General features: G+C 40.4%; 1 long non-coding RNA gene across 1 annotated transcript; it reads right to left on the bottom strand.

Annotated features, from left to right (window-relative positions):
• Nucleotides 1–17,707: 17,707 nt before the first annotated feature.
• LOC138849254 (uncharacterized) lies at nucleotides 17,708–25,435 on the bottom strand. Its single transcript, XR_011387787.1, has 2 exons — nucleotides 19,005–25,435; nucleotides 17,708–17,979 (listed from the first exon to the last, which is right to left on the bottom strand). It is a non-coding gene; the product is annotated as an uncharacterized lncRNA (long non-coding RNA).
• Nucleotides 25,436–25,441: the final 6 nt, after the last annotated feature.

Here is a 25,441-nt window from a genome sequence, read left to right as displayed (position 1 = left end):
GTGTGTGTGTGTGTGTGTGTGTGTGTGTGTGTGTGTGTTCCTCTCTCTGTCACTCTGCCTTTCAAATAAATAATTCTTTAGAAAAAACAGTGGGGGCCAGTACTGTGGCTTAGCAGGTGCTGGCATCCCATATGGGCAACATTTCAAATCCCTGCTGCTCCACATTCAATCCAGCTCCCTGCTAATAAGCATAGGAAAGTAGTAGAGGATGGCCCAAGTGCTTTGGCCCTTACTCCCATGTGGGAGGCCCAGATGAAGCTCCTGGCTCCTGGCTTCCCATCTGCCCAGCTCTTGTCATTGTGCCCATTTGGAAAGTGAACCAGAGGATAGAAGATCGATCTCTCTCTCTCTTTCTCTAACTCTGCATTTTAGATGAATTAATTTTTTTTGACAGGCAGAGTTAGCCAGTGAGAGAGAGAGACAGAGATAGACTTATAGATAGTGAGAGAGAGACAGAGAGAAAGGTCTTCCTTCCGTTGGTTCACTCCCCTAATGGCCACTACTGCTGGCGCTGCACCAATCCAAAGTCAGGAGCCGGGTGCTTCCTCCCCGTCTCCCATGCGGGTGCAGGGACCCAAGCACTTGGGCCATCCCCCGCTGCCCTCCCAGGCCACAGCAGAGAGCTGGCCTGGAAGGGGAGCAACTAGGACTTGTACCCAGTGCCCCAACCGGGACTAGAACCCAGGGTGCTGGCGCCGCAGGCAGAGGATTAGCCAAGTGAGCCACAGTGCTGGCCGAATTAATTAATTTTAAAAAGCAGTAACATGAACTAAGCAATAACATAATATAGATTTTAATTTGTTAATTGTGAAAAATACATATTTGTGAGAGATTTTTTGTTTAAAGTAGTTTCTCTTGGATCTACTCATTATTATGCCCCTAGGTACTGGTTTGAATTCTAGCTGCTCCACTTCTGATCAAGCTCCCTACTAATGGCCTGGAAAAGCAGTGGGGAATGGCCCAAGTGCTTGGGCCCCTGCACCCATGTGGGAGACTTGGAGGAAGCTCTTGGCTCCTGGCCTTAGGCCCAGCTCCAGCCTCTGTGGCCATTTGGGGAGTGAACCAGAAGATGGGAGATCTCTCTCTCTGTTTCTCCCTCTCTCATTCTAACACTGCCTTTCAAATAAATCAATAATTCTTTTTTAAAAAATGTTCCTAAGAGGTATTTACAAATTACTACATTTACACATACACAGAAACTAATTTAAAGCTTAGTTTACGGGGATGATTTCTTTCTAAAAGTAAGTTATACCTTTAAATAAGTTTAGTATTTTCTTATTAAGGCCTCTAAGTCATATCTTCTTCCTAATGAATATCAAAGTTTTAGGGGGAAGAAATAAAAGTAGGAGAGAAACAGAGATTTGAAATCGAGACTTGGAGGCTTTTATTAGACTTACAGTATGTGTGGAAGAATTGCTCTCTCATTGGAAGATTCAGTGACCTATGACAAGGAACAATGTAATCAAAGATTTATTTATTTGAAAGGCAGAGTTATAGAGAGGCAGAGGCAGAGAGACAGACAGAAGGGTCTTCCATCTGCTGGTTCACTCCCCAGATGGCCACTACTGCTGGAGCTGAGCTAATCTGAAGCCAGAAGCCAGGAGCTTCTTCTGGGTCTCCCATGTGGGTGCAGGGACCCAAGGTCTTGGGCCATCTTCCACTGCTTTCCCAGGCCACAGCAGGGAGCTGGATCAAAAGTGGAGCAGCCAGGACTAGAACCGGCACCTATACGGGATGCCAGCACTTGCAGGTGTCAGCTCTACCTGCTACACCAGGTGCCAGCCCCCAAAACTATTTTTTTTTACATTTTATTCATAAATCCTTAAATCTTTCCTCCCTCTCTCTCTCTCTCTCTCTCTCTCTCTCTCTCTCACACACACACACACACACACACACACACACTAGCTTAGGCTGATAGAGGAAGAGAAATCAACTTTCTTCAGAGCTCCTATGGATTTATTGTAGTCAACTAGTGACACTACAACACTGGCATAAAGGCACACACTCAATAAATTAATGATAATTGGAGTGAATCAATTCCAGTGCCATATGTTTTGAAAACCTAGTTCTTAAAGTCAAATCAGCACCAAGAGAAAGAAAAATGTACTTGAGGAGCATTAATTGTTGCCCATCCCACCTCCAAGAACCTTAAAAAAAGACTAAAAATTTTTACATCGTTAATAAACCACTATATTAGTATATTAAAGCATATCAAAACAAGATTTCTGCTGAATTACAGGAAATCATATTAAACACAAAACCATTAGAACAGCAAACCAGTCTGCATCTACATGCTTCTCAAACCAAATATCATTCTAATAAGATTCCACAACAGCTATATAGTTTAAATTTCCTAACCCATACTTTTACTTTTATATATTTGCCAGAGTAACCTTAACTATGCTTTCAAAGTTTAGGATTTTATTTGCAGTTGGAGTTTTGGAGAAGTCACAAACTGACATAGTGTGGTTGTTGTATGTGAACAACAATTCGAATTGCAACTGGAATTCAATAGGAAACCAGTCCAGTCCTCAAGGGACACTTGGGTTTCACAGGGTTAACCCCCTCGAGCAGCAAAAGCCACTACAAATTCAGCACATCAAATGAAGCTTGTCTATTGCCAAAGAGGGTAACTCCATGAGAATGATAATTTCTGTGATGCAGTACATAGGTTGGCCTTGGCAAATCTTTAAGCTTAACCGTAACACTAATGAAAATAATTCCAGGAAGGATTGTTTGGCACACTATTATTTGGAATTAGCTGGTAAGGGTTGAGAAAATTGTCAATAATTACTTCTGGCTTTTACAAAATTCAAAAATAGTTTCCTCCACTTCAAATCTGGGAAGTTTGGTTGCATTATAAAGTTAGGGGGGCTGTAAATCCCAACCTCAATTTTCTGATCCCTAATACGAGAAATCTGGGACAAAGAATCCTTTACCAATCAACTATTGCTCCGAATCAACCACTCCTAACGCAATGTCTGAGGACAACAGCATTTCTTTATTTTTCTTTCAGGTGATGGTGGGGCGGAGCAGTTCTGATCACGCTTGCCTGATCTCAACTGATCTCACTCACGCATCTGCTGTCAGTTGGCTGGTTAGCTGCAACTAGCTAATTTTGATGACATCACTGGGAGAACTCAGCTTTCCTTCACTGAACCCCTCTTCCTTTTCTCCTGCAAAAACGTCCTGGCATGTTCCCACGGCAGTGGCAGGGACCTACCAAGGGACACAGAACCGATTCTCAGCCTTCTTGCTTGAGTTCTGCTACAACCTCATTCCACCAAGTTAGGATCAGGGTGAAGATGGTAGGTCACTACCAAAGTGCACGGAACAGAGGCGTGGAAAATGACCTCCATTAGCACAATCACTTTATCACAATTTTTAAGGCCCCTTTTCAGCATATGAGTGTGCTTCAGAAAGCTAATGGAAAATGTGTATTATCTTTTAATTTCACTTTCCAGAACTCTTTGAAGTACTTTGAAGTACTCTCCTGTGATTGGCTTAGTATAAGGTTGTTGTGTTTTTCTTAAAAGGACTTCAGCACAAAATATTGAAAATTATACTGAGAGTAAAGAAGGAATATTGAGGGTGAAAACAGGAAATAGGGGAAAAACTATAAGCAACCTCTTGCCACTAAGGCTCCATGTAATTGGATATGGATATGAATCGCTTATCTGAAAAAGATTAGACATCTTTTCCCCTTTATTTTTTATTAATATGAAGAGAACAGATTTCATGTATTTCATAGACGCAATTCTAAGAAAACAACCATACTTGTCTCCCTCCCTCAAACCTCTCTCCCTCCTTTCTATTGTTTTCTTCCATTTTTGCAATAACATACATTCAATTTACTTTGTAATGACAGGCTTAATTAATGTTCAACAAGTAGAAAGTAGATCTTTAATTAAAATTTAGTGCCGTAAAAGTAACTGACCTACCTTTCATTTTCCTTTTAATACTTTTTAAGATTTATGTATTTGAAAGGCAGAGTGTCAGAGAGGGAGGGAGGGTGTGAGAAAGAGATAGAGGGAGAGAGAAAGAAAGAACTCTTCCATCTGTTGGTTCACTCCCCAAATGCCCATAGGGCTGGGCCAGGCTGAAGCTTGGAGCCAGGAACTCCATCTAAGTTTCTCACACGTGTGGCGAGGGCCCAAGTATTTGAGCCATTATCTTCTGCCTCCTCAGGTGCATAAGGAGAAAGCTGGATCAGAAACAGAGAAGCCAGAGCTTTGACACTCCACTACTGGATGTCAGCCTTGCAAATCATGGCTTAATCCACGGTGGCACAACACCTGCCCCCATATTTTTTTAATCAAAATTTGTCAAAACAAGATAATAATTGGGCAAGGAAAATTCGAAGGATAGCCATGTTGATGAATTCAGGATTTCGTTCATTAACATCCAATGCTCATTCCCTTTCAAAGAAGAGCAGAAAAAGAAAAGGAAATCAAAAGAAAGGAAAAGTGACACAGTATTTTTAAGAGAATCTTGAGGGTTCTATTTTTGCACATTTCTTTTAATGATCATCATGGGCTCACTATCTTTGTAGTATCAAAGGGCACCTTTTCCTTGGGGGGGGGGGGGAGTAGCTGTTCTGATAGAGACTGAGGAATAATTTGGATCAAGTACAAGGCACTGAGACGTCATTCCTAGGATGACAACTAGATGAAACAATTCTTCGCTTAACAGTTTGTTTTAGAATAAACCATGCTAGATAAAACAGATCTTCCCTTGTAGACCTCTTCTTTTTAGGTTCAGAGAGGCAAACTATTAAATTTCAACCTCAAATTATGCCCATAGGAAGTCTTAAAACCCAAGGTTATAAGTCATAATCTTGGCTCCTGGTTAAATCATCCAGTAATAAAAAATGCATTTCTTCCCTGTTTTGAAGGATAACCCTGAAAGCTAAGGTATGGTAAAGGACAAAGCTATGCAGGCTCACATAAATCACAGTTATGTTTTTGCAATCTGCCATGATACCTCGGCTCCATCCTTCTGTCTTCTTTTCTTTCAAGTAGATTCCAAGATTTTGAATAAACACACTTTATGGGGATGGTTATACATGGATCTACGCAAATCAGTGAAAATAACATTTCAACCTATAGTCCTAATTTTCTAATCATTTGGGGGCTGGGTTAAAAGCTGTGACCAATTTTACTAATGCATGAAAAGCTAACTGACTTGTCTGTGATCACATCAATCACCCGCTCTGCCAAGACAGGAAACCTGAGAGTTTGGCTACCAAAGCATTTATTTATTTAGTCTACCTAGGGGGAGTGAGCCACAGTAGTTTGTATTAAGATTCTTCTTAAACAAACTGTCTTAGACTTTTGGGGATTCTATAACAAAATGCCCTAACCTGTCTAGCTTATAAACACTGGAAATTTATTTCTCAGAGTTCTGGAGGCTCAGAAATCTAAAACCAAGGTGCTGACCGATCTGGTGTCTGGTGAAAATCCACTTTCTTACACACAGAAGCGCCTTCATGCCGTGTTCTCACATGGCAGAAAGGACAAGGACTCTCTGGCAGCTTTTAGAAAGGCGCAGATCTCATTCCTGAGGCCTTTGTCTCCATGACCTGGTCACCTGCTGACACTTCACCTTCTAATATTATCAATTATGGTATGAGGATCGCAGCATATGAATCTGCAGTGTCACAGGGGGCATATATTTTCAGGTCACAACACAAAACATTAGAATTTTATACTCAATTTCATAAAAGTTTTAAGATACCATAAAATTAGAAATATCTTTCTGATTAAAATATTAATCTTCTATCACCCTATAGATTGGCACAATAAGAAGGAACTGCAGGCCTGTCCTGTGATTTTGATAACCCATGTCCAAAGACCATGTATCACAGTTTGAGAAACATGACCTTAAGACAGACTTTTCTGTACTATCTGCATGATTCCAACAAAGTTTCATGTTCTCTAAGTTAAAACAAAATCCTAAAGTAACTCTGTGTCATGCATATTGCACTAGGAATTACTGACTTTTAAGTTAACTGGAATTTCAAAATCATTGAAGATATATTTCTTGCTTTCTCTGTCAGGACCTAATTCTTGTTTGAAGAATTACTTGAGGTCAGTTTCAATTTCTTTTGCAATTTCACTTGGATAACACACAATGTCACCATTTTACCTCCTAAGTCATGATCTGGTGAGTTTTTCTGTCCTACCATTGAAAGTATCAGGCCACATTTATAAGATGGACCCAAAAAGAAATTTAGAAAAGAGGTAAAACTCAGTGCACATAAGAAAGGAAAGAAGATAACCTGGAGGTATGTCCCCAAGTGGAATGAAATGTGCTTACCACTTCTGGAGGCCTCTCAGAAGCACCACATTTCTTGGAATACACAGCTTGCAGCTAAAACATCAGACCACATGGCCATTCCCTTCCTTTTGTATTACTACTCAACACATGATTGTAGAAAGCCCCTCCCAAATGGAGATTCAGGGCGAAACCAGGCTTCTGTAACTCCCCTTTAAATCATCAAGCCAAAATGGGATTCTTTGCTCTTAATTTACTCATAATGTGTATCTGGTGAGGAGCCCATCATTGAAATCCTCCCTGAGACGTTTTCCAAGGTGAATTCAGACTGGGAAAGGGGGCAAAGGCGACAGAAGCAAACCCTAGCAACAGAAAGAACAGTGGGAGGAAGGGAAGTGGGAGAAATAACCAGAGAAGGTTAGACTAACAGAACCAATGTAAATTCAACAAACCCTGCGTTTCCCCTTTCTTCTTTATTTGTAAAACTAGAGAGTAAAATATGTCTTCAGTTTAGTTCTTAATTGAAGGGGGAAGAGAAGTAAAGTAAGAGAAGCCCCCTGCTGGCCACTCTAATTTCTGCCCTATTTACTACTTAACAAATTAAAAGATAGATAAAAAAAAATCCCCTTACTTTATCTACTTTTAAGCTGTTATTTAATGATCTGTCATTAATTGTGATTTATTACAATTATCTTTCATCAAAATAAATTCACTATAAAAATATGTTCCTAGAGGCAATTCCATGGCTTCTCTCTTTTTGATAAGAAAACCAATCTTTTAAATATGTGTTTTACTTTAAAGTTGCATTTTAAATTATATCACCTGCAGATTTTTTATTTGTCCCTTCATCTGAGCCTTCCAAATTTGAATATCTCAAACCCACAGAAATCTGTAAAGTAAAACAATAAGTAAATAAAATAAAACTCTTAAGTTTAATTCAGAGTAATTTATAACTGTTTTTTGTCTTCTTCTAGAAAGCTAACAGTACTGCGCATAGCAAAAATCCCGAGGCTGTATTTGTTTCATGCTGTAACTTGAACCTGTGATGAAACCATTTCCTAGACTTACTCTTTATAAAACAGAATTCCTTAGGGCAGCCTGACCTAAGTTGTACAGTATTGTAAATAATGATTGACTATTTCTCTCTTTATATATAAGAAATATTTACTATATTGCATTACACACCGTGATCGCCTTATTTATGTCAGATAGAGAAACATTAGCGCCTACCAAAGCCTTTATAAAGCCCACCCAGCAGTAGAGATTGACATCATTTACATTTAGTCACATTTTCAAAAGGAAGTCTGATTAGTGAAACAGAAGTGTTCTCGTGGAGAGCATGTGCCCTGTGATAATGACAGATACATCAGAACAAACTACATATAACAACCTTCGTTTTGCTGCAGGATCTGCTGAGAGAAACATTTGGGTGCGTGTGGGAAGTGGAGGGAGACTGACAACTTGTTTGGTATTGACTCGGCCTTTGTCCAGGCTCTCCTCCGTGACTGACCCCGTTCCTCATCCGCGCTGTCACTGACTTCAAGAAAGTGCATGGTTCAGCCATTTGAAATGTTCTCTGCAAGCCCAGGGATGCGTGTGCTATGCATAGCTCTGTTCATGAGTCAATGTTAAGGGCATCGCTCGTCTACCTTGACCTCTCAGAGTTAGTAAGCATAAAGGTTGCCAAGACACACTCAACTTCCCCGGAGACAGAGTCCAGTCAACAACTTTAGGACAATCCTTCTGGACTAAGCTTGGCTAATGCCTTCAAGTCGGTCATGAGACAGTCAGGGGATTGGAAATGTCTCACTTGACAAGGTTTCCAGACTGATAACAAGAGGGTAAGCAACCGTGTCATCGAGGAGGCTCCGAAGTCCAGGGTCCATTGAGGGGTCAGCTACAGCAGTTCCCCTTTCTACGTGCAGGAGTCTCCTAGCACCTGAAGCCCAGTAGGGGGCAGCTTCCCAAAGCTAAACCTAAAAAGACCGGAGCCGGCACAGTCAAAAGGCAAACGAAAGGGCAAGGTTGCCTAAGAGTCATGAGGCAGTTGGAAAAGTCCCTGCATCTGCACAGGCTGTTACACAGAGCCTCCCAGACGTGTGCAGAGCACTTACAGAAGGGTGTGGAGGTCACGGCAGAATCTGCATTAAATCAGGGAGGATTTGTTTGGATCTCCAGTTTAGATGCAGAATGATAACCGCTCTGAGATTTCTGTTGCTTTGTTCATGTGTTTCAGAAAATAACAGTTCTCTTTCTGTCCTGACCACATACGAATCTTTGAAGTGTTCCACGGTCATCGAAACTTCCTCATTGCAGAGCTGTTCCTACCGGGAACAGCACTGAACCCAGTCTGAGGACTGTTTTCTTCTCCCTGGCCGGGTGTAACTTCCCTGTGCATGAGTAACAGCGTGGCCTTCACAGATAGGACTTCACTGGCCTTAAAAGGAAAAATGCCTGCATGCCCAGAGCTGCACCAGCCCGGCACAGCAACCTCTGAGAAGCCCTAAGTTGCATCTTTAACTCTTCCTGTTTATTTCCCCTAGGAGAGAGATTTATCGAAGAAAATCAGACCTCCTTTCTAAGTAGTTTTCACGATTCAAGTTACTCAGCTATGCTGAATCAAACAACCTTACAGTTATGCACAATTTTAATTTGTTTAATCAAAATATTTATTAAAACATAATAAAACATATTCTATTTTGGGATCTATATACTGCACATTCTCAGTTATTTAAATATAGGAGGCATGCTTGGCAGCAAAAATCTTAAGCATTTCACAGGTGTTCATTGCTCAGGAAAAGTTTGGTGGGGAAAAGATGAATTTTCAGACAGCAGTTTTATACTTCATCGTAGAAATATTAAATGAAATGGTCTTATAGGCTTGGAAGGAAAAACAAATCTAGCAGAGTAAAAACTGCAGATGCCTATCTCATCTCAGACCTCCATCTTAGGAGAACCTTGCCTGCTTCAGGAATTGTGTGACATTAAGAATTGTGGGAGATGGTAAAAATCAAGGAGAATAGCTACATTTACACGTAGATGTGCATACAAGGCCATATCTAAATATATCAATTCTAATCAACTACACTGGCATTAATGTGTTGAAGTAACTTAGGCATTCATATTAATAGGAAAAACATCCTGATCTAGTAGAACTTCAATGCTATTCAAATACATGTTTTGAGTAATCAGGCCATTTCCTCTAACACACTTCCATAGCTTGACATCCTTACTGGTTCAAGACCTTTTCCTGTTTTTACTGATGACCACCCATTGATTCCCAGTGCCATGCTTTCACTCTTTTATCACCCTCTGCTATTTTCCTCAGCCTTTCACAGCTAAGTGTCTTCATTTCACTACTTCACACTCACTAATCAACTGCTGTGAACTTGGCGGTTACCTTGGTATCAGATCTCTGAAAAGTCCGCAATGATCTACCAGGGCAAAATAAAAAGTTTTTTTTCTCTATGTTCATCTTTGTATAATATTCATGTGGCTATGAGTTGAATTTAATCCTTTACCAAAAAAAAAACAAACAAATGTGTTGAAGTCCTAACACTCACTACCATTGAATGCTGCATTATTTGAAAATGGAGTTCTTGTAGATAAAATTAGTAATAAGATCAGGGCACACTGGAATAGGGCTTGCCTACGGGCATCCTTATAAGAAGATGAGCATCTAGGGGCCGGTGCTGTGGTATGGTGGGTAAAGCCTCCACCTGCGGCGTCAGCATCCCATATGAGTGCCGGTTTAAGTTCCGGCTGCTCCACTACCCATCCAGCTCCTTGATAATTCCCCTGAGAAAGCCGTGGAAGATGGCCCATATACTTGGGCCCCACACCCATGTGGGTGACCTGAAAGAAGCTCCTGGCTCCTGGCTTCAGATTGGCCAACATTGCAGCCATGTGGGGAGTGACCCAGCAGATAGAAGATCTCTCTCTGACTCTGGCACTTTCTCTCTCTCTCTATCTCTCTGTGTGTGTGTGTGTGTGTGTGTGTGTGTAAGCCTTTTTTCACATAAATAACTCTTTGGGGGAACAAGAAGATGTGCATCTGAACACAAATACACAGGGAGAATACACTGTAACAACAGTCAGAGACTGGAATTATGCAGCTGCAGCCAAGGAGCCCCAAGGCTAGGAAGAGCAAGCAAGGATTGACTGCCTCACAGATCGAAGAGGGAGGCCGCCCTGCCGACACCCTGATTTTGGATTTCTGGAGTTTCAGAACTGTGAGACAACGCGTTTCTGTTGTTTTAAGGCTCCCAGTTTATGGTACTTTGTTATGGGACCCCTGGCAAATGAACACAGTTACTATTCACCAACTCTTTAGTCTACACTTATCCCAGTTTCTTTCAATGCTCTTGAGCACAGGGTTTCCAGCACCAGCTGTTCCTGGGAACCCTGCCGCACACCTCATAGGATTCTTCATTGTCCCTCATGTGCCGAGGTTCTTTAAAAACCTCAAACAATTGCGCAGTTTCAGCTATCGCAGATACTTAGGGTGTCTAAGTTCATAATGACCATATGGACCTCTTGCAAACTCCTTGGCTCAAACCCTTGCCCATCTTCTATGGAGGAACAAAAACCTCAATAATACTCAGAAGCCTAATTCAGGTTTCAGAGTTACCAGTTGTGCTGTCATCCATAGCCTAATGTCTCCCGAGGGGCGTTGCCATGAGGTGTGTCACCTCTTCTAGTTTTATAATATAAAAAAATGCAAGAAATAAATCTTTCTGAATCTGTGTCCTAAACGTAATTTGAAGAAGTCTTGAAAACTTTTCGAATGCATGGGTATATTTTCCCTTTCTCCCATTGCTCAGGTTGCCCAGCAGTGGAGGCTGGCATCGTCAAAGTCCAAGGGTTGTTTCCACGTGGGTCTCTACGTGGAAATAAGCCTTCTCCACTCCATCTTTGGCTCCAGGTGAAGGGAGGGAAACCAGCTGGACAAAGATCAGAGTTAGGTAAGGAGACAAACGTGACACATGGAGTGTCTGCCCTTTACACAGTAGGAAGGATCCACTTCTGCTTACTAACCTCAGACCTTCCTTTCACAGCTTTAAGATAAATTTTATCCTGCTTTGGAACAACTTTAACATAATAAAGTTCTGAATTATCGGGGGGAATAGTCTTCTTGTGTATATTTACTTATAATTTTTTTCATGCTAGAGTCTTCATTTGACTCCACTCATGGCTAGAATGCAGGCGTGGCATTACCCATCTGTTTGCCATTCAAAAAACAGGTCAGAATGAAAATGATTAGCTTTTTCTGCTCTATTGTTTTAAAAATGGTAAACAAAGTCAGACACTGTAAATTACATTTAACATTATTTCAATATAGTTTATAACTGTGACATAACACCAAATGCTGACTAGTATGAAAATTACTACATGAATACTTAAGAAATCATAGCAAGACATAAATTTATTTTTAAAGCAATTTTAACATTGATAAATAGAATTCTATCAATGATAGCAGAAAGCTCTTTGATAAATGCCAAAAAATAACTGGAGAAAATACCATGACAAAGTAAGATTAATATTTTTAAATAATTCAACATCCTTACCTAATGAAGCTTACAGAAAATAGGAAATAGGAGTCTTACGTAACATGATGAAGACTATTTACCTTATATCAATAACCAGAATGATGATTAAGTGTCAAAATGTCAAAATGATGATTAAGTGTTAAAATGTTTCAGATAGTAAAATTAAAGTGAGGAGCAAGATAAACATTCTTGCCTGCATCATTTGTTTTTGGTATTTTGAAAGTTTTTGCCAATTTAATAAGACAAGAAAAGATAATAAAACTTGGAAAATAAGAGATAATTTAACATTTAATACACATGATAAATGAGTATGCTTTGGAAAACCTTAAGAGATACAACTTAGAAATTTTGACAGTAATGCAAGAGTTAAATAGTTCCCTGATTATTACATGAGCAAGTAAAACATCAATAAATTTCATATTCACTAGCAATCATAACTTATCAACAATGTAGAAAATAGTCCATTTATAATATGAATGTTAGACATGCACAGACCAAACATAAACTTGGGAAACCACACATGTAAAATCTGTACAAAAATAATCAGGAAATTTTGAAGAAAAACACAGAAAAAACTACACATAAATAAAAGCATATCATATTTTAACATGGGAAGCCACAACTTTGCACACATATGGTCTCCTCAAACTATTTTATAAATTAAATAGAAGTTCAGTTTTAAAAAGAAATCTTTAATAAGTTATTTTAATTTGATGGACTGATTTTTTAAATTATTCTGGTGAAACCATCAAAATTAGAGTGTACTTCAAAACGTTTGTATAAAATGGAATTAAAGACTATGTTTACTTTGTTATAAAAAGCCATGCATTATTTTTTCATACTATGAATTTTTCATGAACTTTTTGAAGACCCCCTCATATTTTTAGTAGAAAAAGGAATATTGTTCATATTACCAGTTACATTTAAAAGATACAGCTAAATAAAGGAGACAGGGAAACAAGATTAGCAACAGACTCAGATATTTTATAGTTATAGTAAATGATATAGTTGGAATCACAAATTGTTGGGGAAATGTGTTGTTTAGTAAATTGTGCTAGGAATAATGGTTACGGATTTGGGGATTAAGCATACAGTAAAATAAAGTCCTGCTGAATTAAATAGATTTTTAAAAATGAAAATATCAGAATATATAGATAATGATTTTTGTGATATTATTGGTTGGAGCTGTTTCTAAGTATTAATCTAAAGTAAGAAACTACAAAACAGTAAAGTCATTCCTCAGTGCCCATGGGAAGTGGGTTTCAGGACCCTGAGAATAACAAAACCTGTGGAAGTCTAAGCCATGTCTATAAACTGCCATAGTAATTCTATATAACTTTCCAACATTCTCCCTTATGCTCTAAATCGTCTCCTGGTTACTTACAACACCTAATACAGCATACAGGGTTATTACGTTGTATTGTTTAGAGAATAAGGACAAGGAAAAAAACGTCTGTAGATGCTTTATACAGATGTGACTTGTCTTCTCCTGAATATTTTTAATCCATGTTTGGTTGAATCCACAGATGCAAAACACAGATACAGAGGGCCAAGCATCTTTCACAGTATGGTTTACAGTTTCCTTTAGGGATACACATGTGGGGTACACATGAATGCAACTGCCAGGGCCACACCAGAGGATCACCGCATAATATACCCTAGTTCTGGGACCCAAGCACACGTGATTCAGAGAGCACACAGTTCTACTGGACATCCAGTTAGCAACAGGAATCAAGTGTCTAAAAATTATTAATACTTTTTGACCCAGTACGTTTACTCTTCGGGAATTATCCTAACAAAATAATCAGAACTGTCCCAAAGATTTATGTAGACCGAATAAATAAACACAGAAACTCGTCCATTATCTGTGTTCAATAATGGAATACAAAAATGGCAAAATTATTTGAGTTATTTAATAATTTTAATACATTATTTCATAAGTTAAATCAGTTTAAATACAAGTTATTTAATAATTTGGAAGACACAAATTATATAACTTAGAGTGGAAAAGAACAAGACAAAGAACATTCCTCAAATATATAATTCTAACTTTGTAAAAAATATATATTTATATTTACTCTTTAAATATATATTCTTTTTTAATGTACTGAGAAATAAAATTCTCAGAGAATTTTTAGAATGTAGTTGTCCCTCCATAGCTGCAGATTTTATGTCTAGATTCAACCAACCACACATTGAAAATATGAAACAAATGTATCTGCACTGTGAACATGTGCAGACTTTTTTCTTTGTCATTATATAGCATAATAAGTACTTACAAAGCACTGAAACTGCGAGGTATTATAAGTAAACTAAAGAAGATACAGTGAGGGGCCGGCACAGAGGCTCAATAGGCTAATCCTCCACCTGAGGCGCCGGCACATCGGGTTCTAGTCCCAGTCGGGGCGCTGGATTCTGTCCCGGTTGCCCCTCTTCCAGGCCAGCTCTCTGCTGTGGCCTGGGAAGGCAGTGGAGGATGGCCCAAGTGCTTGGGCCCTGCACCCACATGGGAGACCAGGAGAAGCACCTGGCTCCTGGCTTCGGATCGGCATGGTGTGCCGGCCATAGCGGCCATTTGGGAGGTGAACCAACAGAAGGAAGACCTTTCTCTCTGTCTCTCTCTCTCTCTCACTGTCTAACTCTATTTGTCAAATAAAAAAAAAAAAAGATACAGTGAGTAGGAGAGAATTTTGGGGGTTATATGCAAGTATTACACCATTTTATAAAGGGTCTTGAGCATCCACAAATTCTGATATCCATGGAGGGTTCTGGAACCCATAGCCTGCAGATACTGAGGGATGATGTTTTACGATGGTTTCAGTTTTCTTTGTTCTTTCCTCTTTCAAGTTGGTTAAAATTATGAAAAAAAAAAATAGTTAACATATTTCCTCAAGCAATACTGGAATGCCATAAATATTTCTGAAACTCTCGTTTGGAAATATATTTCTGTAACATGCATAAAGCTAGCCTGTTTTTCAAAATGAGTTCCTTTTCTTCAGTCAAAAACTCTTGTTTGCTAGTGCTGTTGACTTAATTGTGCTTCCTACAATTTCCTACATTGAAGCGCCAATCCCCAATTATCAATTTAGAAATAGGGCTCCACAGAAATAATCAAGGTTAAATGATACCATCAGGAAGCAGCTCCTGTCCGAAAGGGTTGGTGTCCTTAGAATAAACAAGAGGACGCGTGAGCACACACTGGGAAGGCCGCTGCCTACAATCCAACAGTAGAGTCAGAAGGTCACCTGCTTTGCCAGCACCTTCATCATGGACTCTCCAGCCTCCATCCACCACTGGGAAAAGTAAACTTCTGTGGCTTAGGCCCCCTACTCTATGCTATGTTGCTATGTCACCCTGAGCTGTCTAAACTCAGACAGGTAGTTCTCTCCATCGCCTTCTGTGCTTTGAAACTAGCACGTCGATTTGCTCAAACACGCTCATCCACTTACTAAGTAGCAGGACAGCACTGCTGTGGATAAAGGAAAACACACTAAATAAGCAAATCAGAACCTTTCACGAGGAGCAGCATTACCGTGTGGATGTGTTCCATTTCCTTACTAAACAATCTGGTCATATTGCACATGAGAGGGAACTGAAAAATGGTCAAAGTTACTGCTTGCTTTTATAGTTTTTTTTTTTTAAATGAGTTCCTGTTTTACCAATGGTGAATTTTTGAATATCAATTATTAGATAAGAACCACTCCCAAATAAATATCGACCACCCTATATGTATACTTAAGTTCACATTGCACCAGATACAGTAATAGAGAAGGAACAAAGAATGAGGTTCAGGTCCAAGTGGCTTATAAAGTTATAAACACAAAGAAGAAATGGCTTAGTGTTTAAGATTTCCATTTTTTAAAAAGATTTATTTACTTGACAGGTAGACTGACAGAGAGAGAGAGAATATTCCATCTGCTGGTTCACTCCACAACTGGCCACAATGAGGGGTTGTTCCAGGCTGAAACCAGGAGCCCAGAATCCCATCCAGGACTCCCACATGGGTGACAGGGGCCCAAGCACTTGGGCCATCTTCAGCTGCTTTCTCAAGAGCGTTAGCAGGAAGCTGGATGGGAAGCAGAGCAGCTGTGGCTGGAACTGGTATAGGTGGAGACTTAACCCACTATGCCACAAGCCAGCCTCTAAGATTTCCATGTGTAACGCATTCTTGTTATTTTATAAAAAAGGATTTTTTTATTTGTAATGTATTATACTTGCATATTTCATATGAAAATAAATAAACTTCTCACTGGGCTGAGACTATTCCTTATATGCTCAGGGAGAAACACCAAAGCCATTTTAAAATCTGTATCCTTAAACTTTCATCTCACTATACAATTGTCTATACAATTACTTTTTTTCCTGAATTATTTATTGAAAATGAAGACTAGCCGGCGCCGCGGCTCAGTAGGCTAATCCTCCGCCTTGCGGCGCCAGCACACCGGGTTCTAGTCCCGGTCGGAGCACCGGATTCTGTCCCGGTTGCCCCTCTTCCAGGCCAGCTCTCTGCTGTGGCTAGGGAGTGCAGTGGAGGATGGCCCAAGTGCTTGGGCCCTGCACCCCATGGGAGACCAGGAAAAGCACCTGGCTCCTGGCTCCTGGCTCCTGCCATCGGATCAGCGCGGTGCACTGGCTGCAGCCGCGCCGGCCGCGCCGGCCATTGGAAGGTGAACCAACGGCAAAAGGAAGACCTTTCTCTCTGTCTCTCTCTCTCTCACTGTCCACTCTGCCTGTCAAAAAAAAAAAAAAAAAAAAAAAAAATGAAGACTAGATCCAATGCTAGTGGCTAGCCTATCTGCACAGATCTACATGAAGGGTATATGAGCATGCATTCTACTATGTGTGCTTACAATTTTCTGTAGATTCAAAAGTTTTCCCAAAGCAAAATTGATGGAAAAGACATACAAGAGCATTTCCAATTACATTCATTCTGCTTCAACCATTTGTGTTTCCAAATCCCTTTTAAACACTCTAAAATACTAGCATATTTGCAAAGCAGTGGTATACTCGCAGGACCATATTGCGGTCTTTCTATTCTTTGAATAGATTCATGGCTTTAAAAAAAAAAAAAGATGTCACACATAACCTTACCTCTGGTGACACTAAAATGGGAAAAGAATTCTTGGCAAGGCTCGAAAACTCATGCGTATAATTTCTAAATCAGTGCTGCCACGCATGGCCCAGCAAACGAGGTGGCATCTTGATTCCTCCCCAGGAACCTATCCTTCTTGTCAGGAACCAGAATCTCAGCTTCTGCGCTCCCTGTCTGGGAAGCAGGGTCTTCTCTGACCTGGTCTTTCTCCCCTGACAAGGAGACAGATTTTAGCTTGCCCAAGAAAAGATAACCCCTGCTGCTCCTTGCTTGGAAGGAAAATCACATTCTCCTTCCTGGGGGAGATTGAAAGAAGAGTTGAGCACAAAGACTATGTATCAAGTCTCTTTTCAGCTGAACTCCTTTAGATTTTTATGCTCCGGTCAGCCTTGCCTTGAGTGATAGGGAAACAAGCTGAATTTCCCCTTTGTGCTCTGATGGCCACTTATTTTGACAACCATTTTTAGGTAACAAGAAATCAAGCCTGTGTTTCTGCATTTACTTGGGAAGAATATGGGCTGTTTGTAGGTAGGATTGTCACATATTTTTTAACTCCTGAATGGTGGAGTTTGGGGACTAGGAAAAACAATGAGAAGCAAGTTTCACTGGTGGGAAAAGCAGTAATGCAGCACCCCTACGTTGGATAGAACAAAGCTAATACTTGTACTTCTTATTTTTAAATGTCTTTGTGGTGTAGCCAAGTTCTTGGAATCCTGAAGAATCATTGGAGGCAAGAAAATTTTTTGAATGTTTCAGAGCCTCAAAACTTCTACACAAGATGAGTTAAATATCAGAGAGGTTCTTTTCAATTTATTCAAAAGGCAGACTTAGAGAGAGGGAGAGAGAGGTAGAGAGAAAGAGATCTTCCATCTGCTGGTTCCCTCCCCAGATGGTCGCAATGGCCAGCACTGGGTCAGGCGGAAATCAGGAGCCAAGTGTTTCCTCCAGGTCTCCCATGATGGGTACCAGGGGCCCAAGCACTTGGGCCATCTTCCACTGCTTTCCCAGGCCATTAGCTGGGAACTGGATCAGAAATGGAGCAGGCAGAACAGGAACTGGCACCTAGATGAGATGTCAGAATCACAGGTGGTGGCTTTACCCGCTGTGCCACAATGCCAGCCCACATAGGGTTCTCGTGCAAGAAGATGTGAGGGTACTTGTAAACCAGCTGTCCGCTGCATAGTCAGACTTTAAAGATGAAAATTAAGCAAGAAAACTTATTTTAGCTCCTTAAGTGAAGAAAGGAGGTGAAAAGAGAAAGGGACAGAGAGAGAGAGGGAGGGGAGGAGGGAGGGAGAGAGGGAGAGAGGGTGAGAGGGGAGGAGGGAGGGAGAGAGGATGGGAGGGAGGGAGGGGAGGAGGGAGGGAGAGAGGGAGAGAGGGTGGGAGGGAGGAGGAGAAGGAGGGAGAAATTAAGCAAAAGAAGGCAGCTTGCTCCTGGTTCACAAAACATTGTTTGAGTGTATTGAATACTTTACTTCAAGAATGGACGAGATGGTCGGTTACACCAATATAACTTTGTTCATAGTCTCAAGCATGAATATGTAAAATGTATATGCATATGGATTTATTTCCAAGTGAAATATAAAAGCGATCTATGCTGTCTCTTCATTTGCCTCTTTAAAAATGGAATACAGCATATCATATCTATTCATATTATTTTGACTTATTCAATCTTTACATATATAAATATTTTTCCTTCAGCAGAGATTGCACAGTGCTTTAATAATTAATCAATTTCACCACTAGATATGAACTATTCCTCTATGGGCCACAAACAGTTGAAGTTGATTTGTCTTCATCAAAGCAAACAAGTTGCTTAATGAAAGAAACATTATCAGAATACTTTCCACTAACTGAAGAAGGAGATAGGAATAAAAGAGAGTCACACAACACACACACACACACACACACGTCCATTCTCTCCTTCTCTCTCTCACTGCTTTCCCCAGTACTGTCGGCAGTGGTAGCCATACTGAGAAGGCACCTGGACTCTGTTGAGAGACACTGAACCTTGAAAGGAGAGGGGATTTAAAAGGTGCAAGCACCATATTACTGTTCAGTAACTTTGCAAATCATTTTATTACCTCAAGGCTTCATGGTTTCGTGGTGTCCTCTGCTGTCACATTCATGGTTTGTGGTCTCTCGCTATCACATCTTCTAGTTGTGTGCAGACTTCTCTCAGTCTCCCACATACTCATCTATAGAGGCATACATATTAAAAATGTGTGGGGGATTTCTTACCTAATGCTATTTCCATTCCAAACTGAAGATCCACTAACAGAGTGATTCTCTTCTCACGTTAGAATAAACTACCTGAAAGTGGGAGCTGAGCATCTAAGCGGCCTGTGTCTCACGTCAGAGTACATGGGGTCGATTCCTGACTCTGGCTCCGGCTCCTGAGTCCAGCTTGCAGCCAGTGCAGACCTGACGAAGCAGCAGTGGTGGCTCAAGTCATTGGGCTACTGCCACTAACACGAAGACCTGGACTGTGGGCACTCACATAGTGAAACAGCAGATAAAGAGTTTGCATTCTCTCTCCAACTCCCAAATTAATAAATATTTTTAAAAATACTCTTTATAGAACAATATGAAATAATGTGAGAAATCTACCAAAATTTAATAACAAAGGAACACATAAGGAGATGCAAAAGTAGGAAGCTCTCTTTTATCACTTCCCCATGTGAAAAACAGAAGTGGAGGGTATAACACTTGTGAAAAACTTTCAAAATATAATAGTTCCACTTTCAAGCTTAGTCTCCATAAATCACTTATGTAACCTCACTGTCAACTTACATGCCAAATAAATTAATAAATAATTTGATCCTACACACTAAATCCAAACATTCTGCCACAGATCCTAAGGTATTTTCTGAATAAAAACACTTTCCTCCCTTCAGGCCAAGCCCTGTGGGTGAATAGAGAACTCGCACAACTGGTTCTACTAGCAAACTACAAAACCTTCATGCCCTATTTACCACATTAGAAGAAAGCAACGTTCTCGTTTTTTTCTCATTCTTGTTTTAGCCTGAACACATGGCTTGTTCTGAAGCCCTGCCAGGTTCCGATCAGATGCTATTAGGCAGCGATGACCGTGGGTTGCTGCACACCGTCCCCCGTGGCTTCTCCTGTGAGGTGGCTAGTGAGGATCTGGTCTGCTTCCACGTGAATGTGTGTGTCTGAGTACCTCTGGAGGAGAGCAAGTCGCTGTTGCATCAGCAGATGCTAGCGATGCTTATCTCTACACTTCTCGGGATTCTAGCATGCAAGACCTTAGAGATGCCCTACTAAGATAGAGATCTAAGTGACATGTATTAAAGTGAAAAGACACCATTGGATTGGAAAAGACTTAAGAAGAAAACGAGGAGGTTACTCTCTGTAAAAAGGCACACAGGATGACTATTCTCCAGTTCTCATCTTAGAACCTTTAAGGCTTGTGTTCGATTTACTGTAATAAATAGTTCTGTTCAATATGGTGAAACAAGGTAAGAGGCAAGAATTTAGTTCATTATCTAGTAATATCCAGTGGATTCAGAATACTCAGTAAAGGCGTTATGTAGTTTATTTTTTAAGATAGAAGTGTGGAAGTGTTCTGGCTCTCTTTTTTTTGATGTTTTTATTCCTTGGAAGTGTGAAGGCCTCTATCATAGAGCTCTTATCTCCATACTGCTTCCTCCTTCCTTTATCTGCCCTACATTTATTCTTCCCCTGTTCCCCTAAGCTTCCTCTGCCCATCAAGTATTTGAGGGAGAGAAGGAGTAAGGACAAGGCTTACTAATTTTCAGAACCATCGCAAACCATATCTTGAATGCTCTTGAAATGTTTCATAGGAAGATCAAGTAGTCATTCATATTCATTAGCTAAGTTAATCTCCTGAAGTAAATATTCCCCAGAATGTAATGGGTCTCATGAAGTAGAAGATTATCTCTCACATAATAACCCAAGGCTAGAGATTCAGGTCAGTATGTAGGTTGCAGGGTAGGAAGGACAGAGGCTCTGCTCACTTGGTCATTCAGAAATGCAACCCAGAACAAAGGTTATGCTACCATCTTCACCCTGTGGCTGCTAAGGCCCCCTCCTAATCACAAATCCAGACCCCTGGAAGGAAGAAAGAGTTGGAAAAGCAAGCATGCAGGTTCTCAAGGCAAAGCTTGTGTGGTGTCCATTATCTTTACTTGCACTTCACTAGTGATAGCTTAGTCTCATGATCACAGCTGGCTGCAGAGGGAGCAGCAAAATATAGTCTATTGCTGGGCAGGTTCGTCCTAGTTACGTTCTATCTCATTGTGGAAGAAGTAGGCCACATAGTTTGGTGGACAACTTGCAAACTCCACCTCACCTCTAGGTTCCTTTATGATCTTAAAAATAATGCACTACTCACCTCAAGTAGATGAAGGTAAGATAGGACTAAGAACCTGTTCTGGGTCCTTTGCAGGACAAACTATCCCTGTGACTTGTATTAGTCATCTGTAATAGGAAGGCATTGCAATTGCTGGATTAATTGTTAAAATTCTCCTATTACTTACCAACTTTGCAGAAGTATCATGAGAATAAAACAAGAAAATTTGGAAATTTTGAGAAAGCTAAAATTCATCAATCTACAGTGTTAGAAATTAAATAACTTTTCACTTTTTGAATCTAACAAGAAATTGGTTGGAGACTATAAAGTCAGTGTGAACATCTCCTTAATCAAGTAAAAGATAATGATCAATAAGTACACTGAGATAGCAACCACTCCTCAAATAGAGGCCCAATAGAGCATACATAAATTAGAATAGAATATTTGTCATAGTTAGGCTGACACACCTTTGTTGACAATGGGTCACACAAATCAAGAAGAGTTAGCAACATAGCAAATTTCAATCACTCATTCAGTGCCACAACTCAGAGAACATATAAACTCACTACTATTCTGGCAGCCTCACTAAAGTTTGGAGGATCAATGAAGTTTGAAGTTCAAAGATAGTGGGGAGGCCTAAAGTATGTGAAGACCTTCAGTGATTGAACCCTGTATACGGAGTTCTCAGAAAAAAATTGCGTAAAGAACATAATCGTAAGGAAATAAGAGGTAAAAACAAGACACAAAGCAGACCCCCTTTCCTGGGATCAAATAGAAATGTAGATCCTAAGAAAAGGTCATATTTTTGTCTAGACCCAATTTTTAATGAATGTTAAAAGAGGTGTACAGAACTTGCTGCTCAATCCCTCCTAACAACCCTGATCAATACTCTGATATGTCATGTAGAGAGGTCAGCTAAGTTAGGTAATGGAAGTTTCCTGACCTGTTGACCTTGTTTCAGCATTAGAGAGTCAACATTTTGCCATTAAATGTCAGATCAATTCCCAATGATTTAAACATTACCCAGAAGTCTCTGGCTTCCTGGAATCTTTAATAATAATTAAAAAAAGAACCTCGAACATTACCATTTTCACGAGTCTAAGGAATTATTTTTTACTATATTAGCTTAATCTATCTTGCTTACTCAGTTTTTTAACATTCTAGTCTCAGCTGGTTTCTAGAGTTTATATGGCGGTGATTGTGTTTTTTAAAAATCTGTATGATTGGGGCCAGTGCTGTGGCATAGCAGGTAAAACCACCGCCTACAGTGCCAGCATTCCATATGGGCACTAATTCGAGTCCCAGCTGCTTCATTTCCGATCCAGTTCTCTACTATGGCCTGATAAAGCAGTAGAAGATGTCCCAAGTCCTTGGGCCCCTGCACCTGCCTGAGGGACCTTGAAGAAGCCACTGGCTCCTGGCTCCTGGCTTCAGATTAGTACATCTCCAGCCATTGTATCCAATTGGGGAGTGAACCAGTAGGTGGAAGACATCTCTTTCTTTCTCTCTGTCTCTCTCTCTCTGTCTCTCTCTCTCTCTGTCTCTCTGCCTCTCCTTCTCTCTCTTTATAACTGTGACTTTCAAATAAATAAAAGTTAAAAAAATTTTAAAAATCTATATTATTATTTTCTATGTATGTTTGTGTCTATCTTTTTATGTCTATGAAATAATCTTTCTCTGTGGGATTTTTTTTAATAAACAGCTTAGCATAAACTGTCTGTTTCTCACATATCCCTTACCAGCATTACTCTTTTACATGTTTTTAAAAGATTTATTTATTTGACAGAAGGAGAAGAAGAAACAGAAATAGTTCAGTGGTTCACTCCCTAAATGGCTACAACAGCTGGAGCTGGGCCAGGCTGAAGTCAGGAGCCCAGAACTCCACCCAGGTCTACGATGTGGAAGGCAGGGACCCAGGCACTAGCGCCATGATGTGCTGCCTTCCCAGGAGCATCAGTAGGAAGCTGGATCATAAGTGGAAGTCAGGACTGGATTCAGGCGTCCCATGTGGAGGCTTAACCTCCTGTGCTGCAAAACACTCACCCTAATGACCCTTGTGTTACAATTATGCATGAAACGATGATTCTATCTTTAGGCCAAGGAGGGCTGTGTTTAACTTACCATACCCCGTATGATAGCATATATTTTGTAGACATTCAATAAGTGCATTAGTAAAATTTCAATCCAACTGTACCTCCCTCAACTCAACATGGCCCAGTAAATATAAGAGGAAGTAATATGAGGGTACTTCAAAACATTTTTAGGGAAATGGAATTAAATGATAAGTTCATTTTGCTGCAAAAAGAAGAGATTTGAAAGCCACAGTTTTTCCCCTATCGTGGTAGGCCATTTCCACAAACTTTTGAAAGGCCCATGTGCAACCATCATGTAACTTTCTCTTCAAAGAAAAAGCAAGCCAGTCTCATTAACCTTCCACAAAAAGAATCAAGTCTTTTTTTTTTTTTTTTTAATTGGAGGCATTAGGGTATGGAGCAATGCTCCACGAAACACGAGAGCTTCTCTGGGGGCATGTCCTCTGAGTCCTAGCAGTACTGGATAAACAAGCATTTAGCAATGACAACTCCTAGCTCCCTGTTTGTATCTCAGGATCACCACGAGATTCCTGTTTCCAGAGCCTGACACATCTCTCTGCCGGGCATGATATCTATTATTTGAATGACTGATCAAATGCGTAAATGTACTCATAATTCCCATCCTTAGATACCCACACATTTCCAACAGGCATCTGTCTGCTTGACAGTGTCATTTCCATTAGGTGTGACAAGTTGTAATCTGAAATAACACCTAATTTAGTTACTAGTTCACTTTCAAATCTGCTGGGGGAAAAAAGGGAGATTACAACTCCTTTGCAGTACCAGCCTCCCACTTTCATTGTACCTGCTGCACAATTATTGCTGTCTTGCCTGCCAACGTTCCATTAAGGGCTCTGGAGCTCCTGGCACTTGCATAGATACTCTACTAAATTTAATCCCCAAAGATGACTTATTCTGGCCAGCTGGGTGCATCAAACCAAAGGAATAATATCAGACAAATATATGGGGAACCATTTTATCTAAATGTATGAAGGAAGGAAGCAGAGACGAGGGGCTTTCTGCTGCTGTGATTTTACAATTTTCTTTTACCGTCAATTCAAATATTCATGCCAAAAAAGATAATATTGCCAGAGACAATAATCAGCTGCAGAGAATCCATCAGTCTTTGGCTGCTTCTAGAAGCAAGGTCTTGGCTACACAGCTGAGTTGGAGTTGTGTCCCCATCCCAATCTGAGTGCAGTTAGGATCAGCAAAGGCTACAATCGCACTCTGCTCCCCCACTTAACTTGGGTGGGGTTAGGGCAGCTCAGAAATGGGATGAGGTGCTCTCCCATCATTGTGGGGCTCAGGGACACTGCTTTAACAGAGTCCTCACTACAGACTTCTCATACTGCATTATTTGGCACTGGATCCCTCTGTGTTGTGCTTAACTCTCTGTACTTCCATTGCCTGAAGGTACAGATCTTTTTTAAAATATATATATATATATTATTTATTTGAAAGGCAGAGTGGCAGAGAGAGAGATACAGAGAGAAAGAGAGAGACAGATCTTCCCTCTGTTCATTCATTCCCCCAAATGCTCACAACAGCCAAACTGGACCAGGCTGAAGCTAGGAACCCCAAACTCCATCTGCAATCCCTCGTGGATGGTAGGGACCCAAGTTCTTGGGCTGTCATCTACTGCTTCTCAGGCACATTAACAGGGAAGTTGACCCAAAGTAGAGTTAGCTGGAAATCCAAATGGCACTCCGAAGTACAATGTACACACGGCAAGCATATGCTTAATCTGCTGTGTCACAATGTCCGCCCCAAGGTACAGATTCTTCAAAAAGAAAAATAAGAAAAAATAAGAAAATAATTGAAAAAGAGAATCATCATTGCTGCCCTGAATTGAGGCCCCTGGAATTTGCCATCCCTGACAACAGTGTGGCACAGGGCTTTCTTCCTTTTTGTTTTACAAGCGCATCATATTTGCCTTGTGATGTTTTCCATCGGTGAAGCGTGCCTTACAGACAAAACCCAATGCTTTATTTCCTTTCCAGTTGTTGATGGAACTAAGTGGCCAGGAGACAGTATGGCCTGTTTCATGAAGACAGTCACGCTCTGCCTGTGACCTCTGACCTCCCTCCCC

Source organism: Oryctolagus cuniculus, chromosome 4 (genome assembly GCF_964237555.1).
Source record: "Oryctolagus cuniculus chromosome 4, mOryCun1.1, whole genome shotgun sequence".
NCBI classification, from domain to species: Eukaryota; Metazoa; Chordata; class Mammalia; order Lagomorpha; family Leporidae; genus Oryctolagus; species Oryctolagus cuniculus.
Note: the sequence above shows the minus strand (reverse complement) of the source record. Positions and strands in the feature narration are given on the sequence as shown.